Source organism: Ceratotherium simum, chromosome 33 (genome assembly GCF_057802395.1).
Source record: "Ceratotherium simum simum isolate JZ-2026a chromosome 33, ASM5780239v1, whole genome shotgun sequence".
In the NCBI taxonomy this organism is placed as follows: domain Eukaryota; kingdom Metazoa; phylum Chordata; class Mammalia; order Perissodactyla; family Rhinocerotidae; genus Ceratotherium; species Ceratotherium simum.
This window is the reverse complement of record NC_141932.1, coordinates 4,730,407-4,750,004: the sequence shown is the minus strand read 5'-3', so window position 1 is coordinate 4,750,004 and position 19,598 is coordinate 4,730,407. Positions and strand designations below refer to the sequence as shown.

The window sequence follows — 19,598 nt, the reverse complement described above, 5'->3', positions numbered from 1 at the left end:
CAACTGACCACTTCAAATTTCCTCCCTCTAATTGCACACCAAACCTAATAAAGCATCACTAACTCCAAGCATTGTAAAGGAAATAGTGATCATTTGAGAGTGTGATCAAAACAGAAATGTTAAAAATGGCCCCGTGGTGGATGTGGCTGGACCTCCACTCAGATCCCCTCTACCTGGGTGGTGCCCTCAGCCCCACCTGCAGGGACAGACTCTCCAGTCTCTAACGAACTGCCCTGGGCTGACAGCAACGTTCTGACAAACTCCAGAATGGGAGGAAATCTTCATGAATCTTATAATGATAAGGGATCAATACCCAAAATATATCAAGTACTCCTCAAACTAACAACAAAAGACAAACCAATACAAAGATGGGCAAAGGACTTGAATACGCATTTTTCCAAAGATACGCAAACTGCCAATAAGTCTATGAAAAGATGCTCAACATCATATGTTATTGGGAAAATGCAAATCACACCACAATGGGATCCCACTTCACATTTGCTATGGTGGGTATTACAGCAATCCCCAAATGGAAAAAAACGTGTTGGTGACGATGTGGAGAAACTGGAACCCTTGTGCATTGCTGGTGGGAGTATAAAATGATGCAGCAGCTGTGGAAACAGTTTGGTGATTTCTCAAAAGGGTACACATAGAACTAACATACAGCACAGCAATTTCACTCCTAGGTAAATATCCAAAACAATTGAAAGCAGGGATATGACAGATATTCGTACAGCTATGTTCATAGCAGTGTTATTCACAATGGCCAAAAGGTAGAAACAACCCAAGTGTCCATCAATGTGAAAGAATAAACAAAATGTTGTATACACATAGAATGGAATAGGTTTCAGCCATGAAAGTGAATGAAATTTTGGTATATGCTACAACATGGAATGATCTTGAAAACATTATGCTTAGTGAGATTTGGCGGACACAGAGGAACAAATAACTGTATGACCTCACTTATATGAAGTACCAAAGGCAGGCAAATTCCTAGAGACAGTAGAGTAGAGGATGTCTTGGGCTGGGAGGAGAAACAAAATGTGGTGGTTATTTTACTGGGCGCCAAGTTTTTGTTGGACATGATGAAAAAGACTTGGATGCAGATAGGGGTGATGGTTGCACAGCATTGAATGTGTTTATTGCCACTGAATTGTATGCTTGCAAATAGTCAAAATCATGAATGGTGTTATGTATATGTTATAACAATAAAAAAGTTTATGAAAATGGGTAACTGGTAAGTGAGTAAACAGAGTAATCATGGATGGTGTAGAAGCTGACTTGTATATATTTACCCTTTCGACAGTGATTTCAACAATTCAAGAGCAGAAACTAGGAGCTCTAGGATCCCTAAGGATCAGCATTAAGGGGCTATAAGTGGGGAAATAGAAGCCAAAATAGGAGCGATCTACATCACCCGTAGATGAGTATCTAAAAAGGCAGTCATGTAAGGAGTAAAAATTGAATTCAACAGGTAAGGGATGACAAAAGTGACCACCAGCATCAGGTTGGTGTGGGTGGCTCTGATTTCTGGGGAGCATTTGTGGTAGCCTTTGGGGGTGTGAATATACTGCACTCTCTGGTGGTGTCTGTGCAGGAGAAGCGCCATGGAACCACTGGCCCAGCCCGTGAGGCCAATAAACGTCGCATCAGAGATGGACCAGAAGATGACAATTTGTGCAGCGGAGCTTGAGGGTGAACAGAACCGCTTCCCTTAGAAGTCAATGTCATTTCCTGTGTCCTGTGCAGCAGTGATTATCATGGGAATATAGATATTCATTAAGAAACTGAGCATCCACAAGTACAACAGGAAGGAACAATGACCTTGGGAGCTCTTCCTCTGAGCATTGTCCATTCCACTCTGAGGGATGAGAGTGAACTGATAGGTGCTCAGGACACAGGTGGAGCACAGGTTGGTGCTGTGAGCAACTCTGTTTATATAATATGCAAATTTAACTCAAGACTGGACGAGGGCTTCCTCAAAAGCTAACTTCGTGTTGGGAATTCCAGTGGAAAGAAGAAACGAGATTGGCCATGGCCATGTGGGTGAGAATCGTGTGTGGGCCTCTGCCTGTGACCAAGCAAGACTGAAGAGACATTATGAAAGAAGAGAATGACATTGGCCACAGTCCCAGCCCCAATCTGTAAAAGAAAGGTGGTTTTCACAGCCGCTTTCCCTGTGGTTCTTAGGACATCTTTCTGAAAAGGCGTGGAGAGAGCTTCAGAGTGGCCTGGAGCAAAAGGTGGTTACGCTGGTGATGACATCAGTAGTCTTATGTAACCAACGTTGGAAAAGGACTTTTGCTCTTTCTTCTCCTGAGAAGGGAGATGCTGTCATACTCCACAGGAGGGGCTCAACCTGGAGAACATACACTTGACACCAGGTATAATTTTCACCATTGTTTTGTATTTATATTTACTTTTATGTTCTGATTCTCCACCAAAATGTAAGGCCCATGCACTTAGGAACCATGTCTGACTTGTTCAAAAATACGGTTGACACAGAATAGGTGGTAAATAACCTGTACTGATGTTATTTGATGAAGTGACAGGAGACAAAGACAAGAAAGCACTGCACCTCCCTTAGAATTCATGGTCCTCCTGCCTATTATAAGGATGTATTAACTTAAGAAAATGAAATGGAAAATGCAAGTATCTTGTTGAGATAAGATTATCTAACGAATTTTAATAGAATTGCAAGAGAATCAGTTGTCCACATTTAAGACTCATAATTCATGGGAGTGACAGAGTTAAATGAGTTGTGGACTTCTGGTTTCCAGTTTTTCATGTAAGGAGCTTGAAAGTTTTTCTCTCTCGTAACAGAGAAAAAACTGAATAGACCAAAAATTCATTCTCTCTGAATCCAACTCACTAAGATCTCTAAAAGAGTGAGGACATGGAGGACATTGCTGCCTCTGAGTCTGGAGAGAGGGACAGGTGAATAGAGGGAATCCAGGCTCACTGGACCAGAGACTCACGAGCAGAAACCACACGGGAACGAGGCCTGAGGTGGGAAAACCTGCTCTGTAGTGGGCAGGGTGCTGGGGGTCAGTGTGGAGAAGTCTGCGAGTTAGAAACTCCAGACAGAACAAGTTGTGGGGGATTCCCACACGTTTGTGGTTTACCTCCAGGAGCTTGACCACATTCTCTCAGTAAATGTCAGAGGAAAACCCCCTTGTGCTTGTGGCAGGGGGAGGGACAAGAAACCATTCTGAAGCACACCAGAGCCCTGTCTTCTTCTGAACAAGGTCTGCCCTCAGGAGAAAGGGGTTAACTGGAGCCTACCCTGCTGGGGTACTGTCAGAGCCCAACTGACCTGGGGAAGGAAAGACCCAGCTCCAGCCCACTCTAGTCATCCTGTCCCACCCAAGAGGGGAGAAAAACCGGAGAAACACTTGCAAAGCTCGAAGTTCAGAGGCACAGGCTCAGTAAAAGACTGAGCCCTAATCCTAGGACGAGAATGTCTTCCCTCTCCCCACACCTCACCGCATTACTAAAGGCCTATTTATAGAAGTTCCTTTTACGCCGTGCATCATGTCCAGCTATTGAGAAAAAGTAAAAGACATACTAAAAGGCAAAAAACAATTTGAAGAGACAGAGCAAGCATCAGAACCAGACATGGCAGGGATGTTGGTATTATCAGACAGGGTTTTAAAACATATGGTTAATATGCTCAGGCCTCTAATGGATGAAGTAGACAGCATGTAGGAACAGATGGGCAATGTGAGTAGAGATGGAAATCCTACAAAAGAAGCAAAAAGAAATGTTAGGGATCAAGAACGCTGTAACAGATGAAGAATGCCTTTGATGGGCTTTTTAGTAGACCAGACAGCTGAAGAAAGAATCTGAGCTTGAGGGTGTCTCAGTAGAAACCTCCAAAAACTGAAAAGGAAGTAGGAAAAAAGACTGAAAAATCAGAATAGAATATCCAAAGACTGTGGGACAACTACAAAAGGTGTAACATATGCATAATAGGAATACTAGAAGGAGAAGAAAGAGAGAAAAGAACAGAAGAAATATGTGAAACAATGATGATGGAAAATTTCCCCAAATTAGTGTCAGACACCAGAGCACAGATCCAGGAAGCTCAGAGAACACTAAACATGACAAATGCCTCCCCCCCAAAAGAAGCTATACCTATGCATGTCATCTTCAAAATACAGATAATGAAATAAAAAATCCTGAAAGAAGCTAGAGGAAAAAAAAAGCACTTTATTTACAGAAGAATAAAATTAAGATTTATTTCCTATTTTCCCTTGGAAACCATGCAAACAAGACAAGACAGGTGTGAAATAAAGTGTTGAGAGAAAAAAACCCACCAGTCTAATATTTCATACCCTGTGAAATTATCTTTCAAAAGTGGAGGAGAAATAAAGACTTTCTCAGACAGAGGAAAGTGGAGGGAATTTGTTGCCAGTAAGCCTGCCTTGCAAGAAATGTTAAAAGAAGTTTTTTAGAGAAAAGGAAAATGATATATAGATCAGAAACTTGGATATACAAAGAGAAGGAAAGAGCTTTGGAGAAGGAATAAGTTAAGGTATGATGAAAACATTTATTTTTCTTAATCTTAGAGATAATTTTGTTCAAGATAATGGTAGCAACAATGTATTTGTACATATATGTTTATGTATGTTATATATATATATCTCCCACCCTATCCTTGATCAATTCCACACAGCAATCCCTCCTTGAAGTTCCTTTGATAAATCTGTACTATACAACACTCTAAACAGAAATTGTGATTATTCAGAACTCTCCTTTGAGTTACCATTACCTGTACAAGTCCAAGGTTCTCCTGTGTAAGTTTTACTCTAGCCCCAGTGAATCCCACAGAACCTTGTTTATTCGCAAAAAAGCTGACGACTCTCATGTCCTGTAGATCATCATATGATCCCCCTGGAGTCGCACCCAGTGCTCCCTAAATTACACCTGCAGTGGCTCCTAGTGCATGCAGGTACCCTCATCCCCTTGCATCCTCCTCCCACAAACATGGCCCATGGCCTCCCTCAAATGGGGCTGAGGGTTTACTGAGGTGGGTGATGTGGTCAGACCTGCAGGTTGTACATTCCGTGGGGCACACAGAGATCAACCCCACAGCTGAGGTACCTCCCTTATACCAACAATCACTAGGCAGGACACAGAAGGACACACCTGCCTCCACAGAGAGGATGAGCACCAGCATACAGTCACACACGGGGCACCACTACAGCCAGAGTCAAACAAAACCACAGAAGATGCCCTGTGCTGTCTGAGGAACTCATATCCTAGTGTGTATTGCCCCTCAGGTACCTCTTTTCACCCACAGGCGTGGAGAGACCAGAAGGACAGGTCACTCTCCATGTATATGGACAAGCTGGTGCAAGGCATTCTTGGAAAAAAAAGAGACCCTACAACCCTACTTTCCAACTAGTCTGATGACACAACTCTGCTTTCACTAAACACAACCGAGAGGCTGTTGTGTCTCTCTCATGTCTGAGCACTTTTTGCTCCACCAGCTTCGTTGTACCTTCTGGGGTTTTGTAACTGCTGTGACTGAGAATGTATACAACACAGGGGAAGCAGCCAGAGTTAATTCTGATGCTGAGTCAGCAGAGGAGAGTGACAGCACAGGTGAACACAGAGATCAGAGCTGGTTTGTAAACCTCCTAGGAGAGAAGGAGAAAGCCCGGATCACAGAGCTCATCGTGTGCCCAGGGCAATGGAAAAAGCAGTTGGAATAGGCCCTGGATGGAGGGATACAGTGAGAGTTGGGTGTGGTAGGACTTTGCTTCCAGTGTAGAATCACTAAACCTCTCAGAAATTGCCTCTGATGGCATCTTGGTCTCAGCCATCACTGCCACTTTTGCAAACGTTTTCTTAACTTGTCTTGCCTGTCTTAACCTGTCCTGGCTGCTATAACAAAATATCACCAACTGGATGGCTTATAATCAACAGAAATTTATAGTTCACAGTTCTGGAGGCTGGAAGTCCAATATCAAGGCTGCAGCACGGTCAGCTTTTGGGGAGGGCCCTCCTCACTGTCACCTCACATGGTGGAGAGGGGGAAAGGGATCTCTCTGAAACCTCTTTTATACACACTAATCCCATTCACGAGGGCTCCACCCTCATGACCTCAGCATCTCCGAAAGGCCCACCTCCTAATACTATTATCTTTGCGTGTTACAATTTCAACTTGGAAATTTTTAGGGGACACAAACATTCAGACCATAGCATGGCCTAGGGTACAATTGGCCATATTTCCAAACATAAAATGCACCGATGAATTACCACAGAGGGCTTTGTTCTAATTCCTAATATGAATTAAAGAAAAAAGTGTACATTCCTTGTTTTCCAACATTCACACCATTTTGGCCAACTTGAAAATTAACTGAACTTCATCTCACTACAAATTTTTTCTCTCCCCTGCTGCCTCAGGCTAAGAAAGGACATAAGAGCTTTTTCTCATTCAATTAGGGAGATAAAAACCTGAGCCCCACTTACACAAACAACACAAATAACACACAAAAGAGCAACATCAAAATTTCTGAGAGGACTGCATCCTCCTGAAGTGGGATTTGAAAAAGGAAAAAAGTGTGTCATTAGAGGGCAGACTACTTCTTTCTGTGTATTTCTGTTTGTATGTGCATGTGTGTCTGTCATTGTATCTTATGTCGTGTTTCAGGATTTTTAAGTCATAACCTAAACTCTGCACACCAATTTGTCCTCCTATATTCACTCCCAACCCCAATCTGTTAGGTCTGAGAAAATGGGTAGACTCCTGTGTACATGGTTGAGGAGCTCAGTGGCTCTGGACTCACAAGGCTCAGCACAGATTCCAAGGGGAACTGTCCCTCTTTCTCTCATCGCCAGGGACTCTGGGGCACAGGGATTTTCAGTGAACCTCATGACCCTGGTCCCACTCTGAATCACACCCCAACACATTCCCACCTTCCACCTGCCCAGCCTGGGCATGAGTGGGCAGCTCTGGACAAGGAAGGGTCAGCACCTGTCCTGCCCAATGTTAGTGCACAACCACAGCTCTGACTTCCTCTCCTGCTGGAGACCCCTCCTTCCTGTTCTCTGCCCTGAGACTGAACAAAAGGAAGCACTCACCTGGCTGGTCTTTGCTCCAGAGCTCTGGGCAGGGAAATGTCAATCAAGATGGGTCACAGTTATAGAGACAGGGTTCCTGGACCTGCTCTGCCCACAGAAGCCATTATCATGTCATCTGCAGTATGGATGACACTGTCTCCATGGAGAGTCTGGGGCATCTCTAGTGAGGAGCAAATCTTATCCCCTGTGCAAATCACCCTCAGTCACCTCTGGTGATTAGTGACAACTCTTGGCAATTATTGAGAAGATCTCCATGAGCAGGTGAGCAGAAGGCTGAGAAAGTTTTCTATGTTCCCTGTGGGAGAATAAAAGTCCTAATTGGAGGTGGAAAGGACCCTCCACAGTGCGTCAGGGGCTCCCTTCACTGTGCTTCCTGTTGGGCATTTTCCTTCATGCTCTTTCACTTTTCCAAAATTGTTCCCAAGTTTTTCACACTGTGGGGGATCAGAAATTGCAACCCCAACATGTGTCTCTTTGGCTTGATTATGTGAAGAACAAAAGACTCAGAAAGAAACTTTGACCTTCCTCTAACTGCCTAAAACAACTTAAGATAGAAGGCCTGTTTCTGGAAGGAGCTATCCCCATAGATAACTATAGTGTAACATGAACTAGGTGTGATAGACAGGGAGGAACCCAGCAAGGCCCATTGGATCAGTGTCCTCCCCATGTCACATTTGTCTTTGCCAGCATGGCAAACATTTGTTCACTAAACATCTGCTTTTCCATCTCCGCGTAAGTTGCCTTCCTCCCCTTTGCTTTTCCAAAACCATTACCCCCAACATGTTCCTTTGTCTTGACTGAAGATGGTATTTAAGGTGATGGCTGTGGCTATTAGGGCAAGTTACTCAGTTTTCTTGGGTTTTCCCCATGTATACCTGTTATTAAAATTTGATTTTCTCCTGTTATTCTGTCTCATGTGAATTTAATTCTTAGACCAGCCAGAAGAACCCAGAGAGTGAGGGAACAGTTCTTCCTCCTCATCAGCATGTGGTCTGGAGGCTACCCTTTCCTACGAGTGTAAGTTCTTCAGTGCTTGCTCTTTGTGGCCTCAGGTCTGTTTAACCTGGAAAATACCCCGGTGTTTCCCCCTCGGAATCTTGGGTTGACCATGTGTCCACGTGACTCTGTGAAGGGATTTCGATTTGCACCACGTCACACAGGGAGCCCTGCCCCTTGAGTATCTCATCGGACTATAAGCTTATCCCTGTGTTCCGGTCGGTGAGCACTGGAAAGAAGCATTTCCAGGACACTGACAGGGATTAGGAAAAATCATTGGTTAGGAAACATAGAGAGATAACATTTAAGTCTTTAAAATTCATCATTTGAATGATCAGTTCCTAATGGGAAATTTCAACTGATAATTGGATCTTGGAAGCAAGTTCTCTCAGCTGGCAAATGGGCCTGATGTCCTTCTTCTGAGAGACCAGGGAGCAGAAGGGGCCCAGGAAACCCTCCTCGTCAGGCTCCTTCTGCAGTGAACTGATGCACTGGAGGCAGCAGACACACCCACATTTCAGGCACACTGGGTGTTCAAGATGCGCCAGCAGGTAGCACAACTACTGGTTCTTTAAATGTCCAACCATGGCCCCTGTCTGGGAAAAATGTGCATGATGTTGAGTGGTTATTCATATTCATCATGGGACTCTGTCATCTTTAAACATGTAGAGATACCTGGACCTACTATTTGCCATCCCTAGGACTAGGCAATGAAGATACAAGCAGAAATACTCTGGCCCAGGTTAAGATATTGAAATGCTGGTTGGAATGAAAGACATGATTCATCCTGAAGCTTTCAGCTGAGGTGGTGAAAGGGTCTAGGTCTGGACTGTCCAGTGCAGGAGCCCCAATCACATGTGGCTGCTGAGCCCCTGACATGGGCTCCTCTGAACTGAGAGGAGCTGTGGGTGTAAAACACACACTGGATTTCAAACATGGAATAAGATAGAGAGAATATAAACTACCTTGTCAGAACTTTTCAGAATTGATTACAGCTTGAAATGACAATATTTAGGGTATTAGAATAGTTTAAACTGTTTCATTTCACTTTCTTTAATGTGGATACTAGAAAATTTATAAAACTATAATTACATCTGTGAGTCATCTTCTATTTTGATTGGACATTGCTGGTCCAGACTCAGAAACCCTTCAACCTCCACAGCCGGAACCACCTGCCTGTGACAAAATGCCTAGGAGACCCTGAGAGGTTGAATAAGTCAGTGGGGAAAAGGCAGTTCACCATCTTATGGAGTCTGTCAAGCTATGATGACTAAAGGAAAGGAAGACACTGTCACTTCTCCAGCCTCTGTATAAAATTGAAGTCTGCCCACTGCTCCTGGGGCAGAGCATCCAGTCCAGGGTCCCTGAGTGCACACACTGTGCCTAGCATTGAGCTGGCCTCAAACAGCACTCGCTGAATTAGTACATCACTCCATTCCTAGGACCTTTCTCATCGTATCTGATATTTGTAGAACTCTGAGAACAAGAAATCCCATCAGATTGGACTCCCTTCAAGTCCACTGGGTTCTCCTGTGGCCTCCACCTGCTTCCACTGCAGCTCAGCTCTGGATAAGAATCCCCCAGGAGGGGCTTTTATTGGAGATGGTACCTCCTCGCTCCTTATTCACATCCCACCTCTCCTCTTTAATCTAAACAGATTCTGATGTAATTTTTGCACATGAGATATTTACTGAGGACCTCGACAGTTTACCATTGAAAAAGGAAAAAAATATCCTGAGAATTATTTTATTTTTATTAATATGGATTAAATGTCATTTTATTATCATTATGAATTAGATCGGAACATTATGATTCTTGATGACTGTTGATTTGGAATGATGGCAGACACTTTTACAACCAAATATTGGGCATTAATTTTAATCCTCAAGAAATGAACACAGCTGGTTTCAAATACTTTTTGCTCACAAATGTAAAAGCTCCTCATATTTAGGTCAGGAAATTAATTAAAACTACTCAGAAGTATTTCCTAATGTCACCGTCACTGTACCACAATTGTGTCTTCAAAAAGGTGTTTTCTCTGTGGTTGGAAGTCTTCTTGTAGAAGTTTGGTAAATAAGCCCCAAAACCATTCCCTATCATCCACACTGTCACACATGCACTCACACTCTCACAGGGATCTCCCATCTCAGATATGTGCTCTAGAGTGTTCTCTGACATGCAGCTTCAGACACATGACATCTTCTTATGTGAGTGTGCACACTTGTAGTGACTGCCCCAGCTGCACATGCTCACAGGTTCTCAGTCTCACCCTGTCTCTCCAGTGTTCTCACATAGACACTCCACCTCAGACACACACATGCGCTCTCATGTTTCCCTTAAAACAGAAATGCTTTCTCTCCTTCACACTGTCTGCACTCTTTGTGAGGTTGCCTATCTTCTCCAGGTTGGACCCCAGTGCCGTTCTCCCTGCCATGTTGGACCCAGCATCCCCTTCCTGCCAGTTTGTGCAACATGTCCTTTAGTGTGTAAAAGGCAAACGCACTCACACATCATATGATGCCCGATCTCAGGGGTTGGAAAACTAAGGCCTGTGAACCAGCCACTTGTTTTTGTATATAAAGTTATATTGGAACACATATTCTTTGCCTATTCAATTAAGGTGGCTGTTTCCACCTTAAAATGGCAACATTAATTTGTGAGTGAGAGATCACGTGGCCCATGAGCCTAAAATATTTATGTCTGACTCTTTAACAAAAGTTAGCTTCCTTCTGCCACTCTTTGTATTTTGTGGGATTTTTAGTGTCCCCCACTCACCCCATCTCAAAGGCCATATTGCCCCCAACTTCTGGAACAATAACACACTCCCCATGGGTTTCCAACAGGCTTTCCACCCAGAAAATTTTCTCTTTGCTGTCTTTTGTTTAGTATTGAGGATGTCTTTGTGTTTTCATTCTCCTTTTAGGGCTAATTCCTTAACTTTATTTTTCATCACATGTATTTTATTTTAGTTTGCATATTGATAGTTTCAAAGAACACTATTTAATGATTGTTCTTTAAGATAAAAATTTTAATGGATGATTTCAAGCACACGAAACTATAGAAAACCCTATTTTCACCCCCTTCCTGATCCCTTGAAAGCCTACCCTACTTTCAACCATCATTTCCATACAGCCAGTAGTGTTTCTTCTATAGCCCCATAATAGTCCCCTCCTCTGGAGAATTTTAAAGTGATAATTATACTCTCTCTAGGAACAGTTAAGTGTTCCTGTTAAGAGATATCTATGATGAATTTATGGGGAGAAACGCTGCAGCAATTAACCCAATGCATTCAAAGGGGAATGAACAAAAAGGAGAAGCTCATAGTATGACTGTTGCAGAATAGCTTCTATGTTGCCATAAAGGATGTTCTGATTGAGCATTTCAATTCCCTTCACTCCAAGCCTAAACCTAATCCAGCATCATTAACTCTGAACATTATAGAGTGACTTCAGCATCATGGAGTTTGAGTTATTCCCTTTGCCTCTCCTCTCTAATTTACAACCAATTGGACATCCATTGACCAACAAAGGACTCCCTACACAGCACAAAATGATGCCTAAGAGATCCATGCATCTGTACATCTGACGGTGGGTTGAGTGGACTCCTGGGAGTCAGTGGAACTAGGGGAGAAGCCCCTCCTCCGCCCCCAGCAGCGGTGATTCCAGGTGCAGATCCTCACACTGGCAGGTGTGCTTGCAGAGACTGCAGGGGCAGACATGGTGAGGCTTAGCCGCTGCCCTTCCCCTGGTGCATCTGGTATGCACCTTTGAACAGAGGCTGCAGGGGCAGAAAGAGCAGGCCTGGTCTAGATTCTACCCCCACCCAGCGCTGGCAGGTGGGAGCACATACCCTGAGAATTCAGGACACAGAGTGGAGCCAGTGACCTGGACCCTACCCGCTCCCCCGGCAGTGGTCCGGTCTTTCCAACAGTGGGGGCAGTATACAAAACTTGGATTTTCCCAGCTGGGGCGGGTCACCCAGACCTGAGTTTTCAAAACATGCTGGCTCACACCAGAAACCTGTGTGAGTGAGCAGCAACGAAAATCTCTCCCTGCTTAGCCACTGCCCCTTCCAGTCGTGGTAGGTGGAACCTGTGAACAGAGGCTTCAGGAACCGCAGCAGAACCCATGACCCAACTCCCAGACACCCCTGACACTGGCTGTTCTAGCAGTGTGGGCTTCATATAAGTCCCTGGGTCCACAGACTCCTGGCAGCAACAGCAACAGCCATGAACCAAGCACCCTTGGCAGCAGTACAGCCAGCATACCCAGACAACCTGGGAGCAGCAGTGCAAGTGGTGCACAGGGCAGCAATATCTGAGCCTGTGGTGAGCCTGTGGACATCCAGTGGAGGAACATAAGACTCAGGCGACCCTGGAAGCAGCAGAAGTGCTTGCAGCCTGGTGACTCCAATGGCGACATCTGAGACTGCAGCAAAATCATAAGCAGCAAGCTCAGAGCAACCTTAGAGGCACAAGTGGCACAAAGAGGGCGCTGATGACACTGCTACCAGAGTCAGTGGAGGGTGGAAAGTGCAGGCTCTCAAATACAACCAGAAGCAGCTCAGAACCAAAGTAACCAAAGCCTTACCCAAATAAGAAAGGTGATCATTACCACAAATGCACCAGCAGAGGACCAACTCATCAAGTACCATGAAGAACTACAGTAACATGGCAGAACGGAAAGAGACTGACAACTCTCCATAAACCAAACTTGAACTCACAGAAGATTATAATCTAACTGACAAAGAATTCAAAATAGCTGTCCTAAAGAAACTCAACAAGTTACAAGAAAACTCAGAAAGACAGTTCAGCTTAATGAACTCAGAAATAAAATTAATGAACAGAAAGAGAACTTCACCAAAGAGATTGAAACTCTAAAAAAAAAAACCAGAAATCCTGAAGATGAAGAACACAATTAATGAGATGAAAAATAAAGTGGAAAGCGTTAAAAATAGAGCAACCATATGGAAGAGAGAATTAGTGAGCTCAAAGACAGAAATCTAGAAAGGAGTCAGTTGGAGGAGGAGAGAGACTAAGATTTTGAAAGAAAAGAAACTGTATGATAAATATCTGACTCAATTAGGAAAAGTTACATAAGGATAATAGGTATCCCAGAAGAAGAAGAAAGGGAGAAAGGAGCAGAGAGCTTATTCAAAGATATAATAGCTGAGAACTTCCCAAACCTGGGGAAAGAACTGGATATACAAGAACATGAAGCCAATAGAAATCCTAATTACATCAGTGCAAAAAGACGTTCTCCAAGGCATATAATATTGATATATAATCAAAAGTCAATGACAAAGAAAGACCATTAAGGGCAGCCAAAGAGAAAAAAGGAAACTCCAAAGGAACTCTCATCAGGCTTTCTTCAGATTTCTCAGCAGAATCCCTACAGGCTAGGAGAGAGTGGAATGATATATTCAAAACACTGAAATACAAAATCTATCAGCCAAGAATACTCTATCCAGAAAATCATCTTTCAGATAGGATGGAGAAATAGTTTTTCCAGACAAACAAAAGCTGAGGGAGTTCATTGACACTAGACTTGCCTTACAAGAAATGTTGAAAGGAGCCTTCCTACCTGAAATAAAAAGGCAAAGCTTTACAAAGCTTTGAGCAAGATGATAAATAGGCAGAATAAGAAAATTGCAACTCTATATCAGATTAGGTTAGTAAACACTTAATTAAAACATAAAGGATAAAGGGAAAGAAAGCATCAAAAATAACTATAACCACTTCAATTTGGTCACAAACTCACAACACAAAAAAGAATAATTTGTGACAACAAAAACATAGAAGGGGAAGAGAAAAAGGACAGAACCTGCATTGGGTGATGGAGATAAGAGGCTATCAGCAGAAAAAAGACCATCTCATCTATGAGATCTTTTATACAAACCTCATGGTAACCACAAAACAAAAAATCAGCATAGAGTCACAAATCATAAATAAAGATAAAACTGAGAACGACGTCACAGAAAATGAGCAAACTGAAATGGCAGACAGAAATACAAGGAAAAAAAACAATGGAAATATAGAACAACCAGAAAACAAAAGATTAAATGGCAATATTAAGCCCTCATATGTCAATAATCCCTCTAAATGTAAATGGATTGAATTCACCAATCAAAAGACACAGAGTAGCTGGATGGGTTAAAAAACAAGACCCAACATTATGCTGTCTCCAGGAGACCCATCTCAGCTCTAAAGACAAACACAGGCTCAGAATGAAGGGATGGAAGATGATAGTCCAAGAAAATGGCAACTGAAAGAAAGCAGATGTAGCCATACTTGTATCAGACAAAACAGACTTCAAGACAAAAAAGATAACAAGAGACAAAGATGGACATTATATAATGATAAAAAGGACATTCTGCCAAGAAGACATGACATTTAATATATATGCACCTAACGTAGGAGCACAAAAGTATATAAAGCAAAAATTAACAGACCTAAAGGAGAAATTGACAGCAACACGAGAATAGTAGGGGACCTCAACACCCCACTTACATCAATGGATAGATCATCTAGACAGAAGGTGAACAAGGAAACAGTGGCCTTAAATGAAACACTAGACCAGATGGATTTAATAGATATATATTAAAAAAAAATGCCACCCAAGAACAGCAGAATACACATTTTTCTCAAGTGCACATGGAACATTCTTAAAGATAGACCATATGTTGGGAAACAAGGCAAGCCTCAATAAAGTTAAGAAGATTGAAGTCATATGAAGCATCTTCTCTGACCACAATGTTGTGAAACTAGACATCAACTACAAGAAAAAAGCTGAGAAAGTCAGAAATATGTGGAGAATAAACAACAAGCTACTGAACAACCATTGGATCAATGAAGAAACCAAAGGGGAAATAAAAAAATACATGGAGACGGGGCCGGCCCCATGGCTTAGTGGTTAAGTGCATGCACTCCGCTGCTGGCAGCCCGGGTTCGGATCCCTGGCGCCCACCGCTTCTCCAGCCATGCTGGGGCCGCGTCCCACATACAGCAACTGGAAGGATGTGCAGCTATGACATACAACTATCTACTGGGGCTTTGGGGGGAAAATAAATAAATAAAATCTTTAAAAAAAATACATGGAGACAAATGAAAATGAAAACACAACATACCAACTCTTATGGGATGCAGCAAAAGCTGTACTAAGAGGGAAACTTATAGCAATACAGGCCTACCTCAACATATAAGAAAAATCTCAAATAAACAATCTAATGCTGTGCTTAAAAGAACTAGAAAAAGAAAAACAAACAAAGCCCAAAGTCAGTAGGAGGAAGGAACTAATAAAAATTGGAGCAGAAATGAAGGAGACTAAAAAAACAATGAAACTAAAAGCTGATTCTTTGAAAAGATAAAAAAAAATTGACAAACCCTTAGCCAGACTCACTAAGAAGAAGATAAATAAATAAATAAATAAAATCAGAAATGAAAGAGGAGAAATAACAATGGACACAAAAGAAATACAAAGGATTATAAGAGAATGATATGAAAAGCTATATGCCAACAAATTGGATAACCTAGAAGAAATAGATAAATTCTTAGAATCATACAATCTCCTAAAACCGAATCAAGAAAAAACAGAATTGGAGTAGACCAATCACAAGTCAAGAGATTGAAACAGTAATCAAAAACCTCCCAAAATACAAAAGTCCACCAATGGCTTCTCTGGTGTCTTCTATCAAATATTCAAAAAAGATTTAATACCTATCCTTCTTAAACTCTTCTGAAAAATTAGAGTACAGGACACTTCCTAACTCATTTTACAAGGCCAACATTACCCTGATACCAAAACCACAGAAGGACAATACAAAAAAGGAAAAATACAGGCCAATATTGCTAATGAACATAGATGCAAAAATCCTTAAAAAAATATTAGCAAATCAAATACAACAATACATTAAAAGGATCATACACGGGGGCCGGCCCCGTGGTGTAGCGGTTAAGTGCGTGGGCTCCACTGCTGGTGGCCCGGGTTCAGATCCTGGGCATGACCGGTGGCACCACTTGTCAGGCCATGTTGTGGCAGCATCCCATATAAAGTGGAGGAAGATGGGCACAGATGTTAGCCCAGGGCCAGTCTTCCTCAACAAAAAGGGGAGGATTGGCATGGATGTTAGCTCAGGGCTGATCTTCCTTACAAAAAATAAATAAATAAATAAAAGGATCATACACCACAATCAAGCAGGATTTATTCCAGGGACACAGGGATGGTTCAACATCTGCAAATCAATCAATGTGATACACCACATTAACAAAATGAGGAATTAAAATCACATGATCCTCTCAATAGATACAGAAAAAACATTTGACAAGATCTAACATCCATTTATGATAGAAACTCTGAATAAAATGAATATAGACGGAAAGTACCTCAACATAATAAAGGCCACATATGACAAACCCACAGCCAACATCATACTCAATGGTGAAAAACTGAAAGCCATCCCTCTGAGAACAGGAACATGACAAGGATGTCCCCTGTTGCCACTCTTACTCATCATAGTATTGGAAGTCCTAACCAGAGCAATTAGGCAAGAAAACAAAATAAAGGGATCCAAATTGGAAAGGAAGAAGTAAAACTCACTATTTTCAGATGACAATTTTATCTGTAGAAAACTCTAAGGAATCCACCAAAAAATTATTAGAAATAATTAATGAATGCTGTAAATTTTTAGGGTACAAAATCAACATACAAAAGTCAGTTGCATTTTTATACACTAACAATGAAATAGCAGAAAGAGAAATCAAGAATACAATCACTTTTACAATTGCAACAAAAAGAATAAAATACCTAGGAATAAATTTAACCAAGGGGGTGAAAGAACTGTACATTGAAAACTATAGGACATTATTGAAAGAAACTGAAGAAGACACAATGACATGAAAAGATATTCCAAGCTCATGGATTAGAGGAATTAACATGTGAAACACAAGAATTAAAATGTCTATATTACCTAAAGCAATCTACAGATTCAATGCAATCCCTATCAGAATCCCAATGACATTTTTCATGGAAATAGAACAAAGAATCCTAAAATTTATATGCAACAACAAAAGACCCCAAACAGCTAAAGCAATCCTGAGAAAAAAGAACAAAGCTGGAGGTATCACAATCCCTGAATTCAAAATATACTACAAAGCTGTAGTAATCAAAACAGCATGGTACTGGCACAAAAACAGACACACAGATCAATGGAACAGAATTGAGAGTCCAGAAATAAAACCATACATCTATGGACAGCTAATCTTTGACAAAGGAGCCAAGAACGTACAATGGAGAAAGGAAAGCCTCTTCAATAAATGGTGTTGGGAAAACTGGACAGCCATGTGCAAAAGAATGAAAGTAGACCATTATCTTACACCATACACAAAAATGAACTCAAAAGAGATTAAAGACTTGAATGTAAGACCTAAAACCATAAAACACCTAGAAGGAAACACAGGCAGTATGCTCTTTTACATCAATCTTAGCAGTATCTTTTTGAATACCTATTTCCTCAGGCAAGGGAAACAAAAGAAAAAATAAACAAATGAGGGGCCAGCCTGGTGGCATAGTGGTTAAGTGCACGTGCTCTGCTGTGGTGGCCTGGGGTTCGGATCCCGGGCACGCACTGAGGCACCGCTTGTCAAGCCATGCTGTGGCGGCGTCCCATATGAAGTGGAGGAAGATGGGCACGGATGTTAGCCCAGGGCCAATCTTCCTCAGCAAAAAGAGGAGGATTGGAGACAGATGTTAGCTCAGGGCTAATCTTCCTCACCAAAAAAAAATAAAATAAAATAAACAAATGGGACTACATCAGACCATAAAGCTTCTGCACGGCAAAGGAAATCATCAACAAAATGAAAAGACAACCCACCAGCTAGGAGAAAATATTTGCAAATCATATATCCGACAAGGGGTTAATTTCCAAAGTATATAAAGAACTCATTCAACTCAACAAATGAACAACCCAATCAAAAAATGGGCAGAAGATATGAACAGACATTTTTCCAAAGATATACAGATGGCCAACAAGCACATGAAAAGATATTCAACATCACTAATGATTAAGGAAATGCAAATCAAAACTACAATGAGATATCACCTTACACCCGTCAGAATGGCTATAACTAACAAGATAGGAAATAACAAGTGTTGGAGAAGATGTGGAGAAAAGGGAACCCTTATACACTGCTGGTGGGAATGCAAACTGGTGCAGCCACTATGGAAAACAGTATGGAGATTTCTCAAAAGATGAAAAATAGAAATACCGTGGGACTCAGCTTTTCTACTTCTAGGTATTTATCCAAGAATATCTAGGTATTAATTCAGAAAGATACATGCACTCCTACGTTAATCGCAGCATTATTCACAATAGCCAAGACCTGTAAGCAACCCAAGTGAATGGATAAAGAAGATGTGGTTTATATGTACAATGGAATACTACTCAGCCATAAAAAAGACAAGAGGGATGGACCTTGAGGTTATTATGCTAAGCAAAGTAAATCAGACAGAGAAAGACAAATACCATATGATTTCACTCATATGTTGATGATAAACAAACACATAGATAAGGAGAACAGATTGGTGGTTACCAGAGGGGAAGGAAGTGGGGCAAGGGAAAAGGGTAAAGGGACACATAGGTATGGTGATGGATGAAAACCAGACTATTGGTGGTGAACATGATGCAGTCTATACAGAAGCTGAAATATAATAATGTACACCTGAAATTTACACAATGTTATAAACCAATGGACCTCAATAAAATAATGAAAAAAAACTCTGAACATTATAAAAGAAAATAATGATTTGTTAAGCATGTGAACAAAACAGAAATGATAAAGATGGTACTGTATTAGAAAGGGTTAGATCTCTGCTCAGATCACCTCTATCTGGATGACAAACTCAGCATCCCCAGCAGTGACAGACTCACCAGTCTCTAAAGGACTGCCCTGGACTGACAGCAGCTGGCTCATGGGGGAATGCTGGGAGGGTACACTCTCTCTACCCCATGGCCTGCAGCAAATGTCAGAGTGATGAGAGGGGGCTGGCTATAATCCATACCCCTTGCTTTGAGGAGGGACAACTGTGGTGCCATTCACACTTCAGAGCCCTGTGCGATCAGGCTGAGATTACGTTTCAGCTGAAATCACCTCCTTGATTCAGCTTCTTCTGCTGCCCTACCCACATTCCTCAGTGTTCCATGAATATTTGTGTGCATTTGATATGAATGTGTGTTTCTCAGTTGTTGTGTGAAACTTAGTACATACACACCTATATTTTTTCTGTTTATATAGGACTTGTTTCCTTATCATTTATAAAATCAATATATCCGTTGGGTCACATTCAAATTTTCATTTAATTAATAACCTGCATTACACACTAAGTTGATCTTACAGAAAATAGAAAGGAAAATATTTGGAAATTGATCTGAAAGTTCAGAACATATTAATTGGAACAAAAATATAAACAAGTTCCAAAGGAAATGACCATTACAATACTAAATATTGGAAATGTAAT

General features: G+C 41.7%; 1 pseudogene; it reads right to left on the bottom strand.

Annotated features, from left to right (window-relative positions):
• Positions 1–1,319: 1,319 nt before the first annotated feature.
• Positions 1,320–19,054, bottom strand: LOC101392573 (vomeronasal type-1 receptor 1-like; annotated as a pseudogene).
• Positions 19,055–19,598: the final 544 nt, after the last annotated feature.